The sequence below is a fragment of the Durio zibethinus genome, chromosome 16 (assembly GCF_047325235.1).
Source record: "Durio zibethinus cultivar Kanyao isolate XHJ-2024 chromosome 16, ASM4732523v1, whole genome shotgun sequence".
Lineage (NCBI taxonomy): Eukaryota > Viridiplantae > Streptophyta > Magnoliopsida > Malvales > Malvaceae > Durio > Durio zibethinus.
In genome coordinates this window covers 11559882-11584021 of record NC_143177.1, presented here as the reverse complement: position 1 = coordinate 11584021, position 24140 = coordinate 11559882, and positions in this window count along the sequence as shown.

The window sequence follows — 24140 nt, the reverse complement described above, 5'->3', positions numbered from 1 at the left end:
AGGGCCAAGTATGAGCACCCATCGCACATCATGTGTGCACACCACCCCCGGCCCCCCCGATCACCGGAACCCCAATGTCGCCGGTCAAGTTCTTCGACATTGCTCCGACGATGGTGCCCCGACGAAGAAGAATGCAGCACCAGCACATGCCCGAGCCCAGCATGTGCTGCCACAACACTCGATCCGGTCTGATCTTAGACTGGGAATGAACTCCGTATGCTTAGACTGGGAATGAACTCCATATGCCTAAGTCAACCCACAAAACGAGTGTGCGGGTGCTCAGCCGACCAGAGGGGCGAGATGAGCAAGCTAGCGACCAGTCGGGTACCCCTCTACGTGCTGTCGATCCTACTGCCGTAACCCTTGATCTGGTCCGATCTTAGACTAGGAATGAACTCTGTATGCCTAAGCCAACCGACGAAATGAACGGACAGGCGGGCGGCGGGCACTACGCCGACTAGAAAGATGGGATGCGCAAGCCATGGATCGATAAGATGGTAGGTGGGTTTAGGCACATCTTCATATTTCTATGTGCCAATGCCATTTTTATGGCTTGTAAATTCATACAATGGTCCCGTAAGCCTTCACGTGAAGTTTCATGGCAAGACGACTCGTTTTCTATTTTTCACGATTTTTGAAACTTTTTGCGGTTCTGGATTTTTTAAACTTTTTTCAGAAGTTGTTTTGGCCCCAAACCTGGTAGATGTGATCCTTGTATTTTTGTTGGCATGCACAAAAAAAATCAGCTAAAAACTCGAAGTGTACAAGATTTTGTGACCATTTGAAAAAGTGTCCCCATTTCAGACACTTTAATGGCTACTAGCAGCAAACCTATAAAATCTCAAATGCTCTTTAAGGGGGTGTGAGTTCTCGAGGCTTGATGAGGGATAGGGGCCCATATAAGGGCCAAGTACCAGCACCCATCGCACATCTTGTGCGCACACCACTCCAGCCCCCCCGATCACCGGAACCCCAATGCCACCAGTCAGGTTCTCTGGCGATGCTCCGACGATGGTGCCCCGACAAAGAAAAATGCGGCACCAGCACATGCCCGATCCTAGCATGTGCTGCCACAACCCTTGGTCTGATCCGATCTTAGACTGGGAATGAACTCCGTATGCTTAGACTGGGAATGAACTCCGTATGCCTAATTCAACCCACGAAATGAGTGTACGGGTGCTCAACCGGCCAGAGGGGTGGGATGCGTAAGCCGAGGATCGATTGGGTCCCCCTATCCATGCTATCGATCCTGTTGCTGCAACCGTCGATCCAGTCTGATCTTAGACTGGGAATGAACTCCGTATGCCTAAGCCAACCGATGAAACGAGCGTGCGGGCCGACGGGCGGGCACTACGTCGGCCAGAGAGACGGGATGTGGAAGCCGTGGATCGATAGGGTGGTAGGTGGGTTTAGGCACATCTTCATATTTCTGCGTGCCAATGCCATTTTTATGGCTTGTAAATTCATACAATGGCCCCTTAAGCCTTCACTTGAAGTTTTATGGCAAGACAACTCGTTTTCTTTTTTTTATGATTTTCAAAACTTTTTACGGTTCGGGATTTTTTATAATTTTTTCAGAAGGAGTTTTGGCCCCAAACCTGGTAGTCATGATCCTTGTATTTTTGTTGGCATGCACAAAAAAATTTAGCAAAAAACTCAAAGTGTACAAGATTTTGTGACCATTTGAAAAAAGTGTCCCCATTTCAGACACTTTAATGGCTACTGGCAGCAAACCTGTAAAATCTCAAATGCTCTTTAAGGGGGTGTGATTTCTCGAGGTTTGATGAGGGATAGGGGGCCAATATAAGGGCCAAGTACCAGCTCCCATCGCACATCCTGTGCGCACACCACCCTCGGCCCCCCCGATCGCCGGAATCCCAATGCCGCCGGTCAGGTTCTCCGACGATGCTTTCGCGATGGTGCCCTGACAAAGAGAAATGCGGCACCAACACATGCTTGAGCGCAGCATGTGCTGCCGCAACCCTCTGTCCAGTCTGATCTTAGATTGGGAATGAACTCCGCATGCTTAGATTGGGAATGAACTCCGTATGCCTAAGTCAACCCACGAAACAAGCGTACGGGCGCTCAGTCGGCCAGAGGGGCGAAAAGCGCAAGCCGGTGATCGACCGGGTCCCCCTCTGCGTGCTGTCGATCCTACTGTCGCAACCCTCGGTCCAATCCGATCTTAGACTGGGAATGAACTCCGTATGCCTAAGCCAACCGATGAAACGAGCGGGCGGGCGGGTGGGCGGGCACTACGCCGACCAGAGAGACGAGATGCGCAAGCCATTGATCGAGAGGGTGGTGGTAGGTGGGTTTAGGCACATCTTCATATTTCTGCATGCTAATGCCATTTTTATGGCTTGTAAATTCCTACAATGGTCCCTAAAGCCTTCACGTGAAGTTTCATGGCAAGACGACTCGTTTTCTATTTTTAATGATTTTTGAAACTTTTTCCAGTTCGGGATTTTTTAAAGTTTTTTCAGAAGGAGTTTTAGCCCCGAACTTGCTAGACGTGATCCTTGTATTTTTGTTGGCATGCACAAAAATATTCAGCCAAAAACTCGACGTGTACAAGATTTTGTGACCATTTGAAAAAGTGTCCCCATTTCAGACACTTTAATGGCTACTGGCAGCAAACCTATAAAATCTCAAATGCTCTTTAAGGGGGTGTGAGTTCTTGAGGTTTGATGAGGGATAGGGGGCCAATATAAGGGCCAATAACCAGCACCCATCACGCATCATGTGCGCACACCCCCCCGGCCCCCTCGATCGTCGGAACCCCAATGCCACCGGTTAGATTCTTCGATGATGCTCTGGTGATGGTGCCCAAGCAAAGAAAAATACGGCACCAGCACATGCTCGAGCCCAGCATGTACTGCCGCAACCCTCGGTCTGGTTCGATCTTGGAATGGGAATGAACTCCGTATGCCTAAGCCAATCGATGAAATAACCAGACGGGCACTACGTCGGCCAGAGAGACGGGATGCGCAAGTCGTGGATCGATAGGTGGTAGGTGGGTTTAGGCACATCTTCATATTTCTGCGTGCAATGCCATTTTTATGGCTTGTAAATTCATACAATGGTCCCTTAAGCCTTCACGTGAAGTATCATGGCAAGACGACTCATTTTCTATTTTTCATGATTTTTGAAACATTTTACGGTTCGGGATTTTTAAAAATTTTTTCGGAAGGAGTTTTGGTCCCAAACTTGGTAGACATGATCCTTCTATTTTTCTCGGCATGCACAAAAAAAATCAGCTAAAAACTCGAAGTGTACAAGATTTTGTGACCATTTGTAAAAAGTGTCACCACTTCAGACACTTTAATGGCTACTGGCAGCAAACTTGTAAAATCTCAACCTGTCGATCTTAGATTGGGAATGAACTCTGCATGCCTAAGCCAACCGATGAAACAAGCGGGTGGGCGGGCGGGCACTACGTCGGCCAAAGAGACAGGATGCGCAAGCTATGGATCGACAGGGTGGTTGGTGGGTTTAGGCACATCTTCATATTTCTGCCTGCCAATGCCATTTTTATGGCTTGTAAATTCATACAATGGTCTCTTAAGCCATCACGTGAAGTTTCATGGCAAGATGACCCGTTTTCTATTTTTCACGATGTTCGAAACTTTTTACGGTTCAAGATTTTTTTAAACTTTTTCAGAAGGAGTTTTGGCCCCAAACTTAGTAGACATGATCCCTGTATTTTTGTTGGCATGCACAAAAAAATTCAGCTAAAAACTCGAAGTGTACAAGATTTTGTGACCATTTGAAAAATGTGTCCCCATTTCAGACACTTTAATGGCTATTGGCAGTAAACCTGTAAAATCTCAAATGCTCTTTAAGGGGTGTGAGTTCTTGAGGTTTGAAGAGGGATAGGGGGCCAATATAATGGCCAAGTACCAGCACCCATCGCACATCATGCGCGCACACCCCCCGGCCCCCCCGATTGTCGGATCCCCAATGCCGTCGGTCAGGTTCTCCGACGATGCTCCGGTGAAGAAAAATGCGGCACTAGCACATGCCCGAGCCTAGCATGTGCTGCCGTAACCCTCGGTCTGGTCCGATCTTAGACTAGGAATGAACTCGGTATGCTTAGACTGGGAATGAACTCCGTATGCCTAAGTCAACCCACGGAATGAGCGTGCGGGCACTCAGCCGCCCAGAAGGGTAGGATGCGTAAGTCGAGGATCGATCGGGTCCCCCTCTGCGTGCTGCCGATCCTGCTACCTCAACCCTCAGTCTGGTCTGATCTTAGACTTGGAATGAACTCCGTAAGCCTAAGCCAACCAACGAAACAAGCGCACGGGCGGGAGGGCGGGCACTACGTCGGCCAGAGAGACGGGTTGCACAAATCATGGATCGATAGGGTGTTAGGTGGTTTAGGCACATCTTCATATTTCTGCATGCCAATGCCATTTTTATGGGCTGTAAATTCATACAATGGTCTCTTAAGCCTTCACGTGAAGTTTCGTGGCCAGACGACTCGTTTTTTTATTTTTCACCATTTTTTAAACTATTTGCGGTTCAGGATTTTTTTAATTTTTTTGGAAGGAATTTTGACCCCAAACTTGGTAGACGTGATGCTTGTATTTTTGTTGGCATGCAAAAAAAAATTCAGCTAAAAACTCGATGTGTACAAGATTTTGTGACCATTTGAAAAAAGTGTCCCCATTTTAGACACTTTAATGGCTACTGGCAGCAAACCTGTAAAATCTCAAATGCTCTTTAAGGGGGTGTGAGTTCTCAAGGTTTGATGAGGGATAGGGGGCCAAGATAAAGGCCAAGTACCAGCACCCATCGCACACCATGTGCGCACACCCCCCCGACCCACCCATTCGTCGGACCCCAATTCCGTCGGTCAGGTTCTCCGGCGATGGTGCCCCGATGAAGAAAAATGTGGCACCAGCACATGCCCGAGCCTAGCATGTGCTGCCGCAACCCTCGGTCCAGTCCAATCTTAGACTAGGAATGAACTCCGTATGCTTAGACTGGGAATGAAATTCGTATGCCTAAGTGAACCCATGAAATGAGCGTACGGGCACTCAACCGCCCAGAGGGGCGGGATGCGCAAGCCGGGGATCGATCGGTCCCCCTCTGTGTGCTATCGATCCTGCTACCGCAACCCTCAGTCTGGCCCGATGTTAGACTGGGAATGAACTCCGTACGCCTAAGCCAACTGACGAAATGAGCGGGCGGGCCGATGGGCGGGCACTACGTCGGCCAGAGAGACGGGATGCGCAAGCCGTGGATCGATAAGGTGGTAGGTGGGTTTAGGTATATCTTCATATTTCTGTGTGCCAATGCCATTTTTATGGCTTGTAAATTCATACAATGGTCCCTTAAGCCTTTACGTGAAGTTTCACGGCAAGATGACTTGTTTTCTATTTTTCACGATTTTTGAAACTTTTTGTGGTTTGGGATTTTTTTTAAATTTTTTCAGAAGGATTTTTGGCCCCAAACTTGGTAGATGTGATCCTTGTATTTTTGTTGGCGTGCAAAAAACAATTCAGCTAAAAAATCAAAGTGTACAAGATTTAGTGACCATTTGAAAAAAGTGTCCCCATTTCAGACACTTTAATGGCTACTGGCAGCAAACCTGTAAAATCTTACATGCTCTTTAAGGGGGTGTCAGTTCTTGGGGTTTGATAAGGGATAGGGGGCCAATATAAGGGCCAACTACCAGCATCCATTGCACATCATGTGCGCACAACCCCCCGGCCCCCCCGATCATCGGAACCCCAATGCCTCCGGTCAGGTTCTCCGGTGATGCTTCGGCGATGGTGCCCCGATGAAGAAAAATATGGCACCAGCACATGCTCGAGCCCAGCATGTGCTGCCGTAACCCTCAGTCTGATCTGATCTTAGACTGAGAATGAACTACGTATGCCTAAGCCAACCGACGAAATGAGCAGGCGGGCGAGCGGGCGGGCACTACGTCGGCCATAGAGACAGGATGCGCAAGCCGTAGATCGATAGGGTGGTAGGTGGGTTTAGGCACATCTTCATATTTCTATGTGCCAATGCCATTTTTATGGCTTGTAAATTCATGCAATGGTCCCTTAAGCCTTCATGTGAAGTTTCATGGCAAGACAACTCCTTTTCTATTTTTCATGATTTTTAAAACTTTTTGCGGTTCGGGATATTTTTTTAATTTTTCGGAAGGAATTTTGGCCCCAAACTTGGTAGACGTGATCCATGTATTTTTTTTGGCATGCACAAAAAAATTCAGCTAAAAAATCAAAGTGTACAAGATTTTGTGACCATTTGAAAAAGGTGTCCCCATTTCAGGCACTTTAATGGCTTCTGGCAGCAAACCTGTAAAATCTTACATGCTCTTTAAGGGATGTGAGTTCTTGAGGTTTGAAGAGGGATAGGGGGCCAATATAAGGGCCAACTACCAGCACCCATCGCACATCATGTGCGCACACCCCCCCCGCCTCCTCGATCATCGGAACCCCAATGCCTCCGGTCAGGTTCTCCGGCGATGCTCTGGCGATGGTGCCCCGATGAAGAAAAATATGGCACCAGCACATGCCCGAGCCCAGCATGTGCTGCCGCAACCCTCAATCTGATCTGATGTTAGACTGAGAATGAACTTCGTATGCCTAAGCCAACCGACGAAATGAGCGGGCGAGCGGGTAGGTGAGCACTACGTCGGCCATAGAGATGGGATGCGCAAGCTGTGGATCGATAGGGTGGTAGGTGGGTTTAGGCACATCTTCATATTTCTATGTGCCAATGCCATTTTTGTGGCTTGTAAATTCATAGAACGGTCCCTTAAGCCTTCATGTGAAGTTTCATGGCAAGACAACTCCTTTTCTATTTTTCATGATTTTTGAAACTTTTTGCGGTTCGGGATTTTTTTTAAATTTTTTCGGAGGGAATTTTGGCCCCAAACTTGGTAGACGTGATCTTTGTATTTTTTTTGGCATGCACAAAACAATTCAGCTAAAAACTCGAAGTGTACAAGATTTTGGGACCATTTGAAAAAACTGTCCCTATTCTAGACACTTTAATGGCTACTGGCAGCAAACCTGTAAAATCTCAAATGCTCTTTATGGGGGTGTGAGTTCTTGAGGTTTGATGAGGGATAGGGGGCCAATATAAGGGCCAAGTGCTAGCACCCATCGCACATCATGTGCGCACACCCCCCGGCCCTCTGATCGTCGGAACCCCAATGCCGTCGGTCAGGTTCTCCGGCGATGCTTTGGCGATGGTGCCCCGACGAAGAAAAATACGGCACCAGTACATGCCCGAGCCCAGCATGTGCTGCCACAACCCTCAGTCTGATCTGATCTTAGACTGAGAATGAACTCCGTATGCCTAAGCCAACCAACGAAATGAGCGGGCGGGCGGGCGGGCACTACGCCAGCCAGAGAGACGGGATGCGCAAGCCGTGGATCAATAGGGTGGTAGGTGGGTTTAGGCACATCTTCATATTTCTGTGTGCCAAAGCCATTTTTATGGCTTGTAAATTCATACAATGGTCCCTTAAGCCTTCACGTGAAGTTTCATGGCAAGACGACTCGTTTTCTATTTTTCACGATATTTGAAACTTTTGTGGTTCAGGATTTTTTAAAATTTTTCGAAAAAGGTTTTGGCCCCAAACTTGGTAGACATGATCCTTGTATTTTTGTTGGCATCCACAAAAAAAATCAGCTAAAAACTCGAAGTGTACAAGATTTGGTGACCAGTTGAAAAAAGTGTCCCCATTTTAGACACTTTAACGGCTACTGGCAGCAAACCTGTAAAATCTCAAATGCTCTTTAAGGGGGTGTGAGTTCTTGAGGTTTAATGAGGGATAGGGGGCCAATATAAGGGCCAAGTACCAGCACCCATCGCACATCATGTGCGCACACCCCCCTCGGCCCCCCCGACGTCGGAACCCTAATGCCGCCGGTCAGGTTCTCTGACGATGCTCCGGCGATGGTGCCCCGTTGAAGAAAAATGCGGCACCAGCACATGCTCGAGCCTAGCATGTGCTGTCACAACCCTCGGTCTGGTCCGATCTTAGACTGGGAAAGAACTTTGTATGCTTAGACTGGGAATGAACTCCGTTTGCCTATGTCAACCCACGAAATGAGTGTGCAGGTGCTCAACCAACCAAAGGGGTGAGATGCGCAAGCCAGGGATCGGTCGGGTCCCCCACTGTGTGCTACCGATCCTGTTGCCGCAACCCTCTGTCCGGTCTAATTTTAGATTGGGAATGAACTCCGTATGCCTAAGCCAGCCGGTGAAACAAGCGGGCGGGCGAGCAAGCAATACGTCGGCCAGAGAGACGGGATGCACAAGCCGTGGATCGATACGATGGTAGGTGGGTTTAGGCGCATCTTCATATTTCTGCATGCCAATGCCATTTTTATGGCTTGTAAATTCATACAACGGTCCCTTAAGCTTTCACGTGAAGTTTCATGGCAAGACGACTCACTTTCTATTTTTCATGATTTTCGAAACCTTTTGCAGTTCGGGATTTTTTAAAATTTTTTCGGAAGGATTTTTGGTCCCAAACCTGGTAGATGTGATCCTTGTATTTTTGTTGGCATGCACAAAAACATTCAACTAAAAACTCGAAGTGTACAAGATTTTGTGACCATTTGAATAAAGTGTCCCCATTTCAGACACTTTAATGGCTACTGGCAGCAAACCTGTAAAATCTCAAATGCTCTTTAAGGGGGTGTGAGTTGTCGAGGTTTGATGAGGGATAGGGGGCCAATATAAGGGCCAAGTACCAGCACCCATCGCACATCATGTGCGCACACCCCCCGGCCCCTCCGATCGCCGGAACCCCAATGCCGTCGGTCAGGTTCTCCGACGATGCTCTGGCGATGGTGCCCCAGCGAAGAAAAATGTGGCACCAGCACATGCCCGAGCCCAGAATGTGCTGTCGTAACCCTCGGTTCGGTCCGATCTTAGACTGGGAATGAACTCCGTATGCTTACACTACGAATGAACTCCGTATGCCTAAGTCAACCCACGGAACGAGCATACGTGCGCTCAGTCGGCCTGAGAGGCGAGATGTGCAAGCTGGGGATCAGCCAAGTCCCCCTTTACGTGTTGCTGATCCTGCTACCGCAACCCTTGGTTTGGTCTAATCTTAGACTGAGAATGAACTCTGTATGCCTAAGCCAACCGATGAAACGAGAGGGCGGGAGGGCGGGCACTACGCCGGCCAGAGAGACGGGATGCGCAAGCAATGGATCGATAGGGTGGTAGTGGGTTTAGGCACATCTTCATATTTGTGCATGCCAATGCCATTTTTATGGCTTGTAAATTCATACAATGGTCCCTTAAGCCTTCACGTAAAGTTTCTTGGCAAGACGACTCGTTTTCTATTTTTCACAATTTTTTGAAATTTTTACGGTTCGAGATTTTTTAAAATTTTTTCGAATGGAGTTTTGACCCCAAACTTGGTAGACGTGATCCTTGTATTTTTGTTGGCATGCATAAAACAATTCAGCTAAAAACTCGAAGTGTACAAGATTTTGTGACCATTTGAAAAAAGTGTCCCTATTTTAGACACTTTAATGGCTACTGGCAGCAAACCTATAAAATCTCAAATGCTCTTTAAGGGGGTGTGAGTTCTCGAGGTTTGTTGAGGGATAGGGGGCCAATATAAGGGCCAAGTACCAGCACCCATCGCACATCTTGTGCGCACACCCCCCCCGGCCCTCCGATCATCGGAACCCAAATGCCGTCGGTCAGGTTCTCTGGCGATGCTCCGGTGAAGGTTCCCCAGCGAAGAAAAATGTGACACCAGCACATGCTCGAGCCCAGCATGTGCTGCCGCAACACTCGGTTCGGTCCGACCTGAAATTGGGAATGAACTCCGTATGCTTAGACTGGGAATGAACTCTGTATGCCTAAGTCAACCCATGGAACGAGCGTGCGGGCGCTCAACCGGCCAGAGGGGCAGGATGCGCAAGTCGGGGATCGGTCGGGTCCCCCTCTGCGTGCTGTCGATCCTATTGCCACAACCCTCGGTCCGATCCGATCTTAGACTGGGAATGAACTCCGTATGCCTAAGCCAACCGACGAAACGAGAGGACGAGCACTACGCCGGCCAGAGAGACGGGATGAGCAAGCCGTGGATCGATAGGATGGTAGGTGGGTTTAGGCACATCTTCCTATTTCTGTGTGCCAATGCCATTTTTATGGCTTGTAAATTCGTACAATGGTCCCTTAAGCCTTCACGTGAAGTTTCATGGCAAGACGACTCGTTTTGTATTTTTCATGATTTTCAAAACTTTTTACTGTTCAAGATTTTTTAAAATTTTTTTGCATGGAGTTTTGGTCCCAAACTTGGTAGACGTGATCCTTGTATTTTTGTTGGCATGCAGCAAAAAAATCAGCTAAAAACTCAAATTGTACAAAATTTTGTGACCATTTGAAAAAAGTGTCCCCATTTCAGACACTTTAGTTGCTACTGGCAGAAAACCTGTAAAATCTCAAATGCTCTTTATGGGGGTGTGAGTTCTTGAGGTTTGATGAGGGATAGGGGGCCAACAGAATGGCCAAGTACCAGCACCCATCGCACATCATGTGCGCACACCCCCCCGGCCCCTCGATCTCCGGAACGCCAATGCCGTCGGTCAGGTTCTCTGACGATGCTCCGATGATGGTGCCCCGACAAAGAAAAATGCGGCACCAGCATATGGTCGAGCCCAGCATGTGCTACCGCAACACTCGGTTCTGTCCGATCTTAGACTGGGAATGAACTCCGTATGCTTAGACTGGGAATGAACTTCGTATCCCTAAGGCAACCCACGAAACGAGCGTGCGGGCACTCAGTCAGCCAGAGGGGCGAGGCGCACAAGCTGAGGATCGGCTGGGTCCCACTCTGCGTGCTATTGATCCTACTGTCGCAACCCTCCGTCTGGTCTGATCTTAGACAGGGAATGAACTCCATATGCCTAAGCCAACCGACGAAATGAGCGGGCAGGCGGGCACTTCGCCGGCCAGAGAGATGGGATGCGCAAGCCGTGGATCGATAGGGTGGTAGGTGGGTTTAGGCACATCTTCATATTTCTGTGTGCCAATGCCATTTTTATGGCTTGTAAATTCATACAATGGTCCTTTAAGCCTTCACATGAAGTTTCATGGCAAGACGACTCGTTTTCTATTTTTCATGATTTTTGAAACTTTTTATGGTTCGGGATTTTTTAAAATTTTTTTGGAAGGGGTTTTGGCCCTAAAATTGGTAGACACGATCCTTGTATTTTTGTTGGCATGCCCAAAAAAATTCAGCTAAAAACTCGAAGTGTACAAGATTTTGTGACCATTTGAATAAAGTGTCCCCATTTCAGACACTTTAACGGCTACTGGCAGCAAACCTGTAAAATCTCAAATGCTCTTTAGGGGGTTGTGAGTTCTCGAGGTTTGAAGAGGGATAGGGGGCCAATATAAGGGCCAAGTACCAGCACCCATTGCACATCATGTGCGCACACCCCCTCGGCCGCCCCGATCGTCGGAACCCCAATGCCGCCGAGCAAGTTCTCCGACGATGCTTCAGCGATGGTGCCCCGACAAAGAAAAATACGACACCAACAAGTGCCCGAGCCCATCATGTGCTACCGTAACCCTCGGTCTGGTCCGATCTTAGACTGGGAATGATCTATGTATGCCTAAGTCAACCCATAAAACGAGCCAATCTTGCTATCGCAACCCTCTATCCGGTCTGATCTTAGACTGGGAATGAACTCCGTATGCTTAGGCTGAGAATGAACTCCATATCCCTAAGTCAACAACGAAACGATCGTGCGGGTGCTCAGCCGGTCGAGGGGCAGGACGCGTAAGTCAGGGATCGATCGAGTCCCCCTCTGTATGCTACCGATCCTGTTGCCGCAACCCTCGATCTGGTTTGATCTTAGATTGGGAATGAAATCCGTATGCCTAAGCCAACTAACGAACCGAGGGGGCGAGCGGGCGGGCGGGCACTACGCCAGCTAGAGAGACAGGATCGACAAGCTGTGGATCGATAGGGTAGTAGGTTGGTTTAGGCACATCTTCATATTTCTGCGTGCCAATGCCATTTTTATGGCTTGTAAATTCATACAATGGTCACTTAAACCTTCATGTGAAGTTTCATGGCAAAACGACTCGTTTTCTATTTTTCATGATTTTTGAAACTTTTTACGGTTCGGGATTTTTTAAAATTTTTTCGAAAGGTGTTTTGGCCCCAAACTTATTAGACGTGATCCTTGTATTTTTGTTGGCATGCACAAAAAAATTCACCTAAAAACTCAAAGTGTACAAGATTTTGTGACCATTTGAAAAAAATGTCCCTATTTCAGACACTTTAATTGCTACTGGCAGCAAACCTGTAAAATCTCAAATGCTCTTAAAGGGGGTGTGAGTTCTTGAGGTTTGATGAGGGATAGGGAGTCAATATAGGGGCCAAGTACTAGCACCCATCGCACATCATGTGTGCACAACCACCTCGGCCCCCCCGATCGCCGGAACCCCAATGTCGTCGGTCAGGTTCTACGGTGATGCTCCGACGATGGTGCGCCAGTGAAGAAAAATGCAGCACCAGCACATGCCCGAGCCTAGCATGTGCAGCCGTAACCCTCGGTCCGGTCTGATCTTAGACTTGGAATGATCTATGTATGCCTAAGTCAACCCATAAAACGAGCCGATCTTGCTATCGCAACCTTTTGTCCGGTCTGATCTTAGACTAAGAAAATCGATGAACCGAGCGGGAGAGTGGGCGGGCGGGCGGGCACTACACCGACCAGAGAGATGGGATGCGCAAGCCATTGATCGATAGGGTGGTAGGTGGGTTTAGGCACATCTTCATATTTGTGCGTGCCAATGCGATTTTTATGGCATGTAAATTCATACAATGGTCCCTTAAGCCTTCACGTGAAGTTTCATAGCGAGGTGACTCGTTTTCTATTTTTCATGATTTTTGAAACTTTTTACGGTTCGGGATTTTTTGAAATTTTTTTGGAAGGAGTTTTGGCCCCAAACTTGGTAGACGTGATCCTTGTATTTTTGTTGGCTTGCACAAAACAATTCAGCTAAAAACTTGAAGTGTACAAGATTTTGTGACCATTTGAAAAAAGTGTCCCCATTTCAGACACTTTAATGGCTACTGGCAGCAAACCTGTAAAATCTCAAATGCTCTTTAAAGGGGTGTGAGTTCTTGAGGTTTGATGAAAGATAGGGGGCCAATATAAGGGCCACGTACCAGCACCCATCGTACATCACGTGCGCACACCCCCCACCCCCCGATCGTCGGAACCCCAATGCTGCCGGTCAGGTTCTCCGACGATGCTCTAGCGATGGTGCCCCAATGAAGAAAAATACGGCACCAGCACATGCCCGAGCCCAGCATGTGCTGCCGCAACCCTCGATCCGGTCTGATCTTAGACTGGGAATGAACTCCATATGCCTAAGCCAACCGACGAAACGAGCGGGTTGGCGGGCGGGCACTACGCTGACCAGAGAGACGGGATACGCAAGCCGTGGATCGATAGGGTGGTAGGTGGGTTTAGGTACATCTTAATATTTTTGCATGCCAAAGCCATTTTTATGGCTTGTAAATTCATACAATGGTCCTTTAAGCCTTCACATGAAGTTTCATGGAAAGATGACTCGTTTTCTATTTTTCACGATTTTTGAAACTTTTTGCGGTTCAGGATTTTTCAAAATTTTTTCAGAAGGAGTTTTGGCCCCAAACTTGGTAGACTTGATACTTGTATTTTTGTTGGCATGCACAAAATAATTCAGCTAAAAACTCGAAGTGTACAAGATTTTGTGACCATTTGAAAAAAGTGCCCCCATTTGAGACACTTTAATGGCTACTAGTAGCAAACATGTAAAATTTCGAAAGCTCTTTAAGGGGGTGTGAGTTCTCGAGGTTTGATGAGGGATAGGGGGCCAATATAAGGGCCAAGTACCAGCACCCATCGCATATCATGTGCGCACACCCCCCCCCGGCCCCCCGATTGCCGGAACCCGAATGCCGCCGGTCAGGTTCTCCGGCGATGCTCCGACGATGGTGCCCCGATGAAGAAAAATGAATCACCAGCACATGCCTGAGCCCAGCATGTGCTGTCACAACCCTTGGTCTGATCCGATCTTAGACTGGGAATGAACTCCGTATGCCTAAGCCAACCGATGAAACAAGCGGGCGGGCGGGCGGGCACTACACCGGCCAGAGAGACGGGATGCACAAGCCGTGGATCGATAGGGTGGTAGGTTGGTTTAGGCACATCTTCATATTTCTGCATGCCAATGCCATTTTTATGGCTTGTAAATTCATACAATGGTCCCTTAAGCCTTCACATGAAGTTTCATGGCAAGACGACTCGTTTTCTATTTTTCACGATTTTTAAAAATTTTTACGGTTAAGAATTGTTTAAAATTTTTTCAGAAGGAGTTATGGCCCCAAACTTGGTAGACGTGATCCTTGTATTTTTTTTGGCATACACAAAAAAATTCAACTAAAAACTCAAAGTGTACAAGATTTTGTGACCATTTGAAAAAAGTGACCCCCATTTAAGACACTTTAATGGCTACTGGCAGCAAACCTGTAAAATCTCAAATGCTATTTAAGGGGGTGTGAGTTCTCGAGGTTTGATGAGGGATAGGGGGCCAATATAAGGGTCAAGTACCAGCACCCATCGCACATCATGTGCGCACACCCCCTCGACCCGCCCGATCACCGGAACCCCAATGCCGCCGGTCAGGTTCTCCGGCGATGGTCCGATGATGGTGCCCCGACGAAGAAAAATGCGACACCAGCACATGCTCGAGCCCAGCATGTGCTGCTGCAACCCTTGGTCTGGTCCGATCTTAGACTGGGAATGAACTCCGTATGCTTAGACTGGGAATGAACTCCGTATGCCTAAGTTAAACCATGAAACAAGCGTGCGGGCACTCAGTCGGCCAGACGGGCGGGATGCGCATGCCGGGGATCGGCCGGGTCCCCCTCTGCATGCTGCCGATCCTACTGCCACAACCTTCGGTCTGGTCTGATCTTAGACTGGGAATGAACTCTGTATGCCTAAGCCAACCGACGAAACGAGCGTGCGGGCGGGCGGGCGGGTGGGCGGGCACAACGCTGGCCAGTGACACGGGATGCGCAAGCAGTGGATCAAACGGGTGGTTGGTGGGTTTAGGCACATCTTCATATTTCTATATGCCAATGCCATTTTTATGGCTTGCAAATTCTTATAATGGTCACTTAAGCCTTCACGTGAAGTTTCATGCCAAGACGACTCGTTTTCTATTTTTCACGATTTTGGAAACTTTTTACAATTCAGGATTTTTTAAAATTTTTTCGGAAGGAGTTTTGGCCCAAAACTTGGTAGACATGATCCTTGTATCTTTTTTGGCATGCACAAAAAAATTCAGCTAAGAACTCGAAGTGTACAAGATTTTGTGACCATTTGAAAAAAGTGTCCCCATTTTAAACACTTTAATGGCTACTAGCAGAAAACCTGTAAAATCTCAAATGCTCTTTAAGGGGGTGTGAGTTCTCGAGGTTTGATGAAGGATAGGGCGCCAATATAAGGGCCAAGTACCAACACCCATCGCACAAAATGTGCGCACACCCCCCCGACCCCCCCAATCGTCGAAACCCCAATGCCGCTGGTCAAGTTCTCCGGTGATGCTCTGACAATTGTACCTCGACGAAGAAAAATGTAGTACCAGAACATGCCCAAGCCCAGCATGTGCTACCGCGACCCTCGATCCGGTCCAATCTTAGATTGGGAATGAACTCCGTAAGCTTAGACTGGGAATGAACTCCGTATGCCTAAGTCAACCCATGAAACGAGCATGCAGGCGCTCAGCCGGCCAAAGGGGCGGGATGCGTAAGCCGGGGATCGGCCGGGTCCCCCTCTACATGTTGTCGATCCTGCTACCGCAACCCTTGGTCCAGTCCAATCTTAGGTTGGGAATGAACTCCGTGTGCCTAAGTCAACTGAAGAAACGAACGGGCGGGTGGGCAAGCACTATGCCGACCAGAGGGACGGGATGCGCAAGCCGTGGATCGATAGGGTGGTAGGTGGGTTTAGGCACATCTTCATATTTCTGCATGTCAATTCCATTTTTATGGCTTGTAAATTCATACAATGGTCCCTTAAGCCTTCACGTGAAGTTTCATGGCAGGACGACTCGTTTTCTATTTTTCATGATTTTTGAAACTTTTTACGGTTCGGGATTTTTTAAAATTTTGTCAGAAGGAGTTTTGGCCCCAAACTTGGTAGACATGATCTTGTATTTTTGCTGGCATGCAAAAACAAATTGAGCTAAAAACTTGAAGTGTACAAGATATTGTGACCATTTGAAAAAAGTGTCCTCATTTCAGACACTTTAATGGCTACTGGCAGCAACCCGTAAAATCTCAAATGCTTTTTAAGGGGGTGTGAGTTCTCGAGGTTTGATGAGGGAAAGGGGGCCAATATAAGGGCCATGTACCAGCACCCATTACACATCATGTGCGCACACCCTCCTCGGCCTCCCGATCGCCGGAACACCAATGCCGTCGGTCAGGTTCTCCAGGGATGCTTCGACGATGGTGCCCCGACGAAGGAAAATACGGCACCAGCAAATGCCCGAGCCCGGCATGTGCTGCCGCAACCCTCAGTCCAGTCTGATCTTGGACTGGGAATGAACTACATATGCTTAGACTGGCAATGTACTCTGTATGCCTAAGTCAAACCACGAAACGAGCGTGCGAGCGCTCAGCTGGCCAGAGGGTTGGGATGCATAAACCGAGGATCGATCGGGTCCCCCTCTGCGTGCTACCAATCCTGCTACTGCAGCCCTCAGACCAATCCAATCTTAGACTGGGAATGAACTCCGTATTCCTAAGCCAACCGACAAAACGAGCGGGCGGGCTGGCGGGCGGGCACTACGTCGGCCAGAGAGGCGGGATGCGCAAGCCGTGGATCGATAGGGTGGTAGGTGGGTTTAGGCACATCTACATATTTGTATGTGCCAATGCCATTTTTATGGCTTGTAAATTCATACAATGGGCCCTTAAGCCTTTACGTGAAGCTTTATAGCAAGACGACTCGTTTTCTATTTTTCATGATTTTTGAAACTTTTTACGGTTTGTGATTTTTTAAAATTTTTTCGGAAAGAGTTTTGGCTCTAAACTTGGTAGACGTGATCCTTGTATTTTTGTTGGCATGCACAAAAAAATTCAGCAAAAAACTCGAAGTGTACAAGAATTTGTGACCATTTGAAGAAAGCGTCCCCATTTCAGACACTTTAATGGCTACTGGCAGCAAACCTGTAACATCTCAAATGCTCTTTAAGGGGGTGTGAGTTCTCAGGGTTTGAAGAGGGATAAGGGGCCAATATAAGGGCCAAGTACCAGCGCCCATTGCACATCATGTGCGCACGCCCCCTGGCCCCTCCGATCGTTGGAACCCTAATGCCACTGGTCAGGTTCTCCGGTGATGGTCCGACGATGGTGCCCCGTCGAAGAAAAATACGGCACCAGCACATGATCGATCCCAGCATGTCCTGCCGCAACCCTTGGTCTGGTCTGATCTTAGACTGGGAATGCACTCCATATGCTTAGACTGGGAATGAATTCCGTATGCCTAAGTCAACCCACGAAACGAGCGCGCGGGCGCTCAGCCGGCCAGAGGGGCGGGATGCACAAGCCGAGGATCGGCTGGGTCCCCCTCTACATGCTGCCAATCCTGCTAACGCAACCCTCGCTCTGGTCCAAACTTAGACTGGGAATGAAGTCCGTATGCCTAAGCTAACCGACGAAACGAGCAGGCGGGTGGGCACTACGCCGGCCAGAGAGACGGGATGCGTAAGCCATTGATCGAAAGGGTGGTATGTGGGTTTAGGCACATCTTCATATTTCTGCGTGCCAATGCCATTTTTATGGCTTGTAAATTCATACAATGGTCCCTTAAGCCTTCACGTGAAGTTTCTTGGCAATGCGAATCGTGATTTTTTAAAATTTTTTGGAAAGGATTTTTGGCCCCAAACTTGGTAGCATGATCCTTGTATTTTTGTTGGCATGCACAAAAAAATTCAGCTAAAAACTCGAAGTGTACAAGATTTTGTGACCATTTGAAAAAAGTGTCCCCATTTCAGACACTTTAATGGCTATTGGCAGCAAACCTGTAAAATCTCAAATGCTCTTTAAGGGGGTGTGAGTTCTCAAGGTTTGATGAGGGATAGCGGGCCAATATAAGGGTCAAGTACTAGCACCCATCGCACATCATGTGCGCACACCCCGCGGCCCCCCGATCGTCGGAACCCCAATGCCGTCGGCCAGGGTCTCCGGTGATGCTCCGACGATGGTACCCCGGTGAAGAAAATTGTGACACTAGCACATGCCCGAGCCCAGCATGTGCTATCGCAACCCTCGGTCCGATCTATTCTTAGACTGGGAATGAACTCCGTATGCCTAACCCAACCGACGAAACGAGCGGGCGGGCGGGCACTACATTGGCCAGAAAGACGGGATGCGCAAGCCGTGGATCGATAGGGTGGTAGGTGGGTTTAGGCACATCTTCATATTTCTGCGTGCCAATGCCATTTTTATGCCTTGCAAATTCATACAATGGTCCCTTAAGCCTTCACGTGTTTCATGGCAAGACGACTCGTTTTTTATTTTTCTCGATTTTTGAAACTTTTTACGGTTCGAGATTTTTTTAAATTTTTTCGAAAGGAGTTTTGTCCCCAAACTTGGTAGACGTGATCCTTGTATTTTTCTTGGCATGCACAAAAATATTCAGCTAAAAATTCGAAGTGTACAAGATTTTGTGACCATTTGAAAAAAGTGTCCCCATTTCAGACATTTTAATGGCTACTGGCAGCAAACCTGTAAAATCTCAAATGCTCTTTAAGGGGGTGTGAGTTCTTGAGGTTTGAAGAGGGATAGGGGGCCAATATAAGGGCCAAGTACCAGCACCCATCTCACATCGTGTGTGCACACCTCCCCGGCCCCCCCGATCACCGGAACCTCAATGTCGCCGGTTAGGTTCTCCGACGTTGCTCCGACGATGGTGCCTCGACGAAGAGAAATGTGGCACCAGCACATGCTCGAGCCCAGCATGTGTTGCCGCAACCCTCGGTCTGGTCCGATCTTAGACTGGGAATGAACTCCATATGCTTAGACTGGGAATGAACTCCGTATGCCTAAGCCAACCCAGGAAACGAGCGCGCGGGTGCTCAGCTGGCCAGAGGGGCGGGAAGCGCAAAGCAGGGATCGATCGGGTCCCCCTCTGTGTGCTCCCGATCCTGCTGGTGCAACCCTCATTTTGGTCTGATCTTAGACTGGGAATGAACTCCGTATGCCTAAGCCGACCGACGAAACGAGCGGGCGGGCAGGCTGGCGATCACTACGCCAGCCAGAGAGATGGGATACGCAAGCCGTAGATCGATAGGGTGGTAGGTGGGTTTAGGTACATCTTCCTATTTCTGCATGCCAATGCCATTTTTAAGGCTGGTAAATTCATACAATGGTCCCTTAAGCCTTCACGTGAAGTTTCATGGAAAGATGACTCGTTTTATATTTTTCATGACTTTTGAAACTTTTTACGGTTTGGGATTTTTTTAAAATTTTTTCAGAAGGAGTTTTGGCCCCAAACTTGGTAGACATGATCCTTGTATTTTTGTTAGTATGCAAAAAAAAATTCACCTAAAAACTCAAAGTGTACAAGATTTTGTGACCATTTGAAAAAAGTGTCCCCATTTCGGACACTTTAATGGCTACTGGCAGCAAACCTGTAAAATCTCAAATGCTTTTTAAGGGGGTGTGAGTTCTTGAGGTTTGATGAGGGATAGGGGGCCAATATAAGGGCCAAGTACCAGCACCCATAGCACATCATCTGCGCACACCCCCCCGGCCCCCCCGATCGTCGGAACCCCAATGCCGCCGGTCAGGTTCTCTGGCGATGCTCCGACGATGGTGCCCTGGCAAAGAAAAATGTGGCACCAGCACATGCCCGAGCCCAGCATGTGCTGTTGCAACCCTCGGTCTGGTCCGATCTTAGACTGGGAATGAACTCCGTATGCTTACATTGGGAATGTACTCCGTATGCCTAAGTCAACCCATGAAATGAGCGTACAGGCATTCAACTGACCAGAGGGGTGGGATACGCAAGCTAGGGATCAACCGGGTTCCCCTCTACGTGCTGCCGATCCTGCTACCACAACCTTCGGTCTGGTCTGATCTTAGACTGGAATGAACTCCGTATGCCTAAGCCAACCGAAGAAACGAGAGGGCGGGCGAGCACTACGTCCGCCAGAGAGAAGGGATGCGCAAGTCGTGGATCGACAGGGTGGTAGGTGGGTTTAGGCACATCTTCATATTTCTTTGTGCCAATGCCATTTTTATGGCTTGTAAATTCATACAATGGTCTTTTAAGCCTTCACGTGAAGTTTCATGGCAAGACGACTCGTTTTCTATTTTTCACGATTTTTGAAATTTTTTATGGTTCGGGATTTTTAAAAATTCCTTTCGAAGGATTTTTGGCCCCTAACTTCGTAGACGTGATCCTTGTATTTTTGTTGGCATGCACAAAAAAATTCAGCTAAAAACTTGAAGTGTACAAGATTTCAGACACTTTAGTGTCTACTGGCAGCAAACCTATAAAATCTCAAATGCTCTTTAAGGGGGTGTGAGTTCTCGAGGTTTGATGAGGGATAGGGGCCAATAAAAGGGACAAGTACCAGCACCCATAGCACATCATGTGCGCACACCCCCCGGCCCCCCGATCGCCGGAACCCCAATGCCGCCGGTCAGGTTCTCCGATGATGCTCCGACGATGGTGCCCTGGCAAAGAAAAATACTGCACCAGCACATGCCCGAGCCCAGCATGTGCTGTTGCAACCCTCGGTCTAGTCCGATCTTGACTGGGAATGAACTCCATATGCTTACATTGGGAATGTACTCCGTATGCCTAAGTCAACCCATGAAACGAGCGTACGGGCGTTCAGTCGACTAGAGGGATGGGATACGCAAGCTAGGGATCAATCGGGTTCCCCTCTGTGTGCTGCCGATCCTGCTACCACAACCTTCGGTCTGGTCCGATCTTAGACTGGGAATGAACTCCGTATGCCTAAGCCAACTGACGAAACGAGAGGGCGGGCGGGCACTACGTCGGCCAGAGAGAAGGGATGCGCAAGTCGTGGATCGACAGGGTGGTAGGTGGGTTTAGGCACATCTTCATATTTCTGGGATCCAATGCCATTTTTATGGCTTGTAAATTCATACAATGGTCCTTTAAGCCTTCACGTGAAGTTTCATGGCAAGACGACTCGTTTTCTATTTTTCACGATTTTTGAAACTTTTTATGGTTCGGGATTTTTTAAAATTTCTTTGGAAGGATTTTTGGCCCCTAACTTGGTAGACATGATCCTTGTATTTTTTTTGGTATGCACAAAAAAATTCAGCTAAAAACTTGAAGTGTACAAGATTTCAGACACTTTAGTGTCTACTGGCAGCAAACCTGTAAAATCTTAAATGCTCTTTAAGGGGGTGTGAGTTCTCGAGGTTTGATGAGGGATAGGGGGCCAATATAATGGCCAAGTACCAGCACCCATCGCACATCATGTGCGCACGCCCCCTGCCTCCCCTAATCACCGAAACACCAATGCCGCCGGTCAGGTTTTCCGGCGATGCTCGGCGATAAGGCCCTGGCGAAGAAAAATGCGGCACCAGCACATGCCTGAGCCCAGCATGTACTGCGGCAACCCTTGGTCTGGTCTGATCCAATCTTAGACTGGGAATGAACTCCATATGCCTAAGTTAACCCACGAAATGAGCGTGTGGGTGCTCAGTCGGCCAGAGGGGTAGGAAGAGCAAGCCGGGGATCGATCGGGTCCCCCTCTGCGTGCTACCGATCCTGCTGTCGCAACCCTCGATCTGGCTTGATCTTAGACTGGGAATGAACTTCGTATGCCTAAGCCAATCGACGAAACAAGCGGGCAGACGGGCGGGCACTACGCCGGCCAGAGAGACGGGATGCGCAAGCCGTGGATTGATAGGGTGGTAGGTGGGTTTAGGCACATCTTCATATTTCTGCATGCCAATACCATTTTTATGGCTTGTAAATTCATAAAATGGTCCCTTAAGCCTTCATGTGAAGTTTCATGGCAAGACGACTCGTTTTCTATTTTTCACGATTTTCAAAACTTTTTACGATTCAGGATTTTTTTAAATTTTCTTGGAAGGAGTTTTGGCCCCAAACTTGGTAGACATGATCCTTGTATTTTTGTTGGGATGCACAAAAAAATTCAGCTAAAAACTCGAAGTGTACAAGATTTTGTGACCATTTGAAAAAAGTGTCCCCATTTCAGACACTTTAATGGCTTTTGGCAGCAAACCTGTAAAATCTCAAATGCTCTTTAAGGGGGTGTGAGTTCTCGAGGTTTGATGAGGGAAAGGGGGCCAATATAGGGGCCAAGTACCAGCACCCATCGCCCATCATGTGCGTACACCCCCATCGGACCCCCCGATTATCGAAACCCGAATGTCGTCGGTCAGGTTCTCCGGCGATGCTCCGGTGATGGTGCCCCGACGAAGAAAAATACGGCACCAGCATATGCCCGAGCCCAGCAAGTGCTGCCACAACCCTCAGTCTGATCTGATATGATCTTAGACTGGGAATGAACTCCGTACGTTTAGACTGGGAATGAACTCCGTATGCCTAAGTCAACCCACGAAACGAGCCTGTAGGCGCTCAGCCGGCCAGAGGGGCAGGAAGCGCAAGCCGGGGATCGGTCGGGTCCCCCTCTGTGTGCTACCGATCCTGCTGCCACAACCCTCGGTCTGGTCCGATCATAGACTTGGAATGAACTCCGTATGCTAAGCCAACCGACGAAACGAGCGGGCGAGCAGGCGGGCACTACGCCGGCCAGAGAGACGGGATGCGCAAGCCGTGGATTGATAGGGTGGTATGTGGGTTTAGTCACATCATCATATTTCTACGTGCCAATGGCATTTTTGTGCCTTGTAAATTCATACAATGGTCCCTTAAGCCTTCACGTGAAGTTTCATGGCAAGACGACTCGTTTTCTATTTTTCACGATTTTTAAAACATTTTGCGGTTCAAGATTTTTTAAAATTTTTTCGGAAAGAGTTTTGGCCCCAACTTGGTAGACGTGATCCTTGTATTTTTGTTGGCATGAGCAAAAAAATTCAGCTAAAAACTCAAAGTGTACAAGATTTTGTGACCATTTGAAAAAAGTGTCCCCATTTCAGACACTTTAATGGCTACTGACAGCAAACCTATAAAATCTCAAATGCTCTTTAAGGGGGTGTCAGTTCTCAAGGTTTGATGAGGGATAGGGGGCCAATATAAGGGCCAAGTACTGGCAACCATTGCGCATCATGTGCGAACACCCCCTGCCCCCCCGATTACCGGAACCCCAATGTCGTTGGTCAAGTTCTCCGACGTTGCTCTGGTGATGGTGCCCCGATGATGAAAAATGTGGCACCAGCACATGCGCAAGCCTAGCATGTGCTGCCGCAACCCTCGATCCGGTCCCATTTTCAATTGGGAATGAACTCCGTATGCTTAGACTGGGAAATGAACTCCGTATGCCTGAGTCAACCCACGAAACGAGCTTGCGGCCGCTCTGCCGGCCAGAGGGGCGGGATGCGCAAGGCGGGGATCGACCGGGTCCCCCTCTGCATGCTGCTGATCCTGCTACCATAACCCTCGATCCTGTCTGATCTTAGACTGGGAATCAACTCCGTATGCCTAAGCCAACCGACGAACAAGCGGGCGGACGGGCACTACGTCGGCCAGAGAGACGGGATGCGCAAGCCGTGGATTGATAGGATAGTACATTGGTTTAGCCACATCCTCATACTTCTATGTGCCAATGCCATTTTTGTGGCTTGTAAATTAATACAATGGTCCCTTAAGCCTTCACCTGAAGTTTCATGACAAGATGACTCATTTTCTATTTTTCACGATTTTTGAAACTTTTTACGGTTTGGGATTTTTTAAAATTTTCTGGTAAGGAGTTTTGGCCCCAAACTTGGTAGACGTGATCCTTGTAATTTTGTTGGCATGCGCAAAAAAATTCAGCTAAAAACTCAAAGTGTACAAGATTTTGTGACCATTTGAAAAAAGTGTCCCCATTTCAAACACTTTAATGGCTACTGGCAGCAAACCTGTAAAATCTCAAATGCTCTT